General features: G+C 45.5%; 1 pseudogene across 1 annotated transcript; it reads left to right on the top strand.

The window, feature by feature from the left end:
- Positions 1–1,556: 1,556 nt before the first annotated feature.
- LOC308621387 (polycomb group RING finger protein 5-like) lies at positions 1,557–2,553 on the top strand (annotated as a pseudogene). The gene has a single exon. The product of its transcript is annotated as a polycomb group RING finger protein 5-like (transcript).
- The last annotated feature ends 230 nt before the right edge of the window (positions 2,554–2,783 follow it).

A 2,783-nucleotide genomic window follows, 5' to 3' on the forward strand; every position in this document is an offset into this window, starting at 1 on the left:
CCAAAGTAATTCAAAATTTCTAGGACTTGGGACTTCCCTGGTGGTGCAGTGGTTAACAGTCCACCTGCCAATGCAGGGGACACGGGTTCGAGCCCTGGTCGGGGAAGATCCCACATGCTGTGAAGCAACTAAGCCCATGAGCCACAACTACTGAGACCACCCACCACAACTACTGAAAGCCCGCACGCCTAGAGCCCGTGCTCCACAACATAGAGAAGCCACCGTGATGAGAAGCCCGCACGCCACAACGAAGGGTATCCCCCACTCGCCACAACTAGAGAAAGCCCGTGCACAGCAAAGAAGACCCAATGCAGCCAAAAATAAAATAAATTTATTTAAAAAAAAAATTTCCAGGACTTGGTAATTGGTAGGGCTGTCAGAGGAGGAATCAGATGACAAGCAGATATGCAGCTTGGAAATCTATTCAAAAAGGAAGGCAAGCGTCCGGAGCCTGTGCTCCGCAAGGGGAGAGGCCACAGCAGTGAGAGGCCCGCGTAACGCAAAAAAAAAAAAAAAAAAAAAGGAAGGCAATATAAGAGTAACAGCAGGCTTAAGAGGGAAAATAATTATTTGTTTGAGAAATGCTGAGCTGTATGTACTCATGAGACAACCAGATGGACAAGTTGCTTGCGTGGATGGTAAGACTGGAGCTCAGGAAGTTCTGGAGATAAAGATGTGGGAACCATCCTCATGCAAATAATAGTTAAAGCATTAGGGCTTATGAGATCACCCAGAGAAAGTGTGCAGAGGAGGGAGGAAAGTAAGAATGGGAGACTAGTCCTTAAAGGTTAAAAGAGAAGATTTCCAAGAGACTGAGAAAGACTGGCCTGAAGGATGGGAGGAAAGCCAGATGTGGGCATCACAGGGGTCAGGAGAAAAGACTTCAAGAAGGAAGGAGTGACCACCATGTCAAATGCTGAAAGGACAAGTAAAAGAGGACTAAAATTATGTCCAGTGGGTTCACCAAAAGAATAGATTTTTGTAGCTTACAAGAAGCTGCTAGAAGACAACTACACTCTTATCTTTTACAGAGCTTTGAAGAATTTATGCTAATCTCCTGAGTTTGGGGGATGTGTATGAGTGAAGGCCTCAGGGAGCAACAAGAGGAGGGAGTGAGAGTATTCAGATTAAAAAAGAGTTTGGGGCTTCCCTGGTGGCGCAGTGGTTGAGAGTCCGCCTGCCGATGCAGGGGACACAGGCTCGTGCCCCGGTCCGGGAAGATCCCACATGCTGCGGAGCAGCTAGGCCCGTGAGCCATGGCCGCTGAGCCTGCACGTCCGGAGCCTGTGCTCCGCAACGGGAGAGGCCACAACAGTGAGAGGCCCGCGTACCGCAAAAAAAAAAAAAAAAGAAAGAGTTTGGAGGTGGTCCAGCGGTCCCTGGTCAAGGAATCAAGATCCCACGTCTTGCAGTGCAGCCAAAGAATCACGAGACAGCTTGCTTCCTCTACTCTGCTCTTCACATGTGTGAGGATACAACCATGGTCAGCCACCTGCAAACCAGAAGAAGGCTCTTGCCAGCACCCAACCATGGTGCCTTCCTGATTTCAGACTTCCTGCCTCCAGAACTATATGGGAAAGCAGAATCACCAAAAGGAGTGATGACCAGCGATCTCATGAGAAGTCTGGATTTTAGTTCTCATGCCTCAAGACATCCAGTTGGGAACTCCACACCAGCTCCTGGGATCATACTTTCATCCACTTAATACCCCTGTTTGCCTGAACTACTAGAGCCAGTCCTAGCTAACCACGAATGGCTACCCAGAGGAAACACCTGGTGAAAGATTTCAATCCTTACATCAATCCTTACATCAATCCTTACATTTCAATCTTTACCTGCTATATCTGTATCTGATCAAGCCAACTACAGTGACGGAATGCCTCCATACCTTCTGTAAGACTTGTATTGTCCAGCACTTTGAAGACAGCAATGATTGTCCAAGGTGTGGCAACCAGGTTTATGAGACAAACCCGTTAGAAATGTTGAAGCTGGATAACACATTAGAGGAAATTATATTTAAGTTTGTCCCTGGACTACGAGAATAAGAACTTGAGTGGGAGTCTGAATTTTGGAAGAAAAACAAGCCTCAAGAAAATGGACAAGATGATACTTCAAAAGTTGCCAAGCCTAAAGTAGATGAAGGTGATGAAAATCAAGATGATAAAGACTATCACAGAAGCGACCCACAGATTGCTATATGTCTAGATTGTTTATGAAATAATGGACAATCAGGGGACAATGTAGTAAAGGGTTTAATGAAGAAATTCATTTGGTGTTCTACACGTATAACTGTGGGAACTATTAAAGAATTTCTAAGTTTAAAACTAAAACTTCCAAGTTCTTATGAGCTGGATGTGCTGTGCAATGGTGAAATTATGGGGAAGGACCATACTATGGAGTTCATCTACATGACAAGATGGAGACTAAGAGGCAAAAACTTTCGGTGTCTGACTGCTCAGCTTCACAAGTCTGCCCTCAGGATGGCCCTTTGTATCAGTCATACCCCCATACCCCATGGTATTGCAGTATCGACCAACAATTGATTTTGGTTAGACCACAAGGCCTAGATCCCACTGAATGAATCCTGCACTATGTGTTTACTCATCGACAGACTGCACAGTGAATGGTGTGTGGACTGGAGGGATACAACCAGATTTTCAGCATACGAATAAGGCCGTTGTCTGTCTCTAGATTGTTAGTTGCATTTATGTTGTTTCTATTAAGAGCAAACCAACTGCCATTCTGCTACTGAACCATCTGCATAAGGTATCTGTGCTGTCTCA

This window comes from Mesoplodon bidens (genome assembly GCF_964165515.1).
Source record: "Mesoplodon bidens genome assembly, chromosome: 8".
Classification (NCBI taxonomy): domain Eukaryota; kingdom Metazoa; phylum Chordata; class Mammalia; order Artiodactyla; family Ziphiidae; genus Mesoplodon; species Mesoplodon bidens.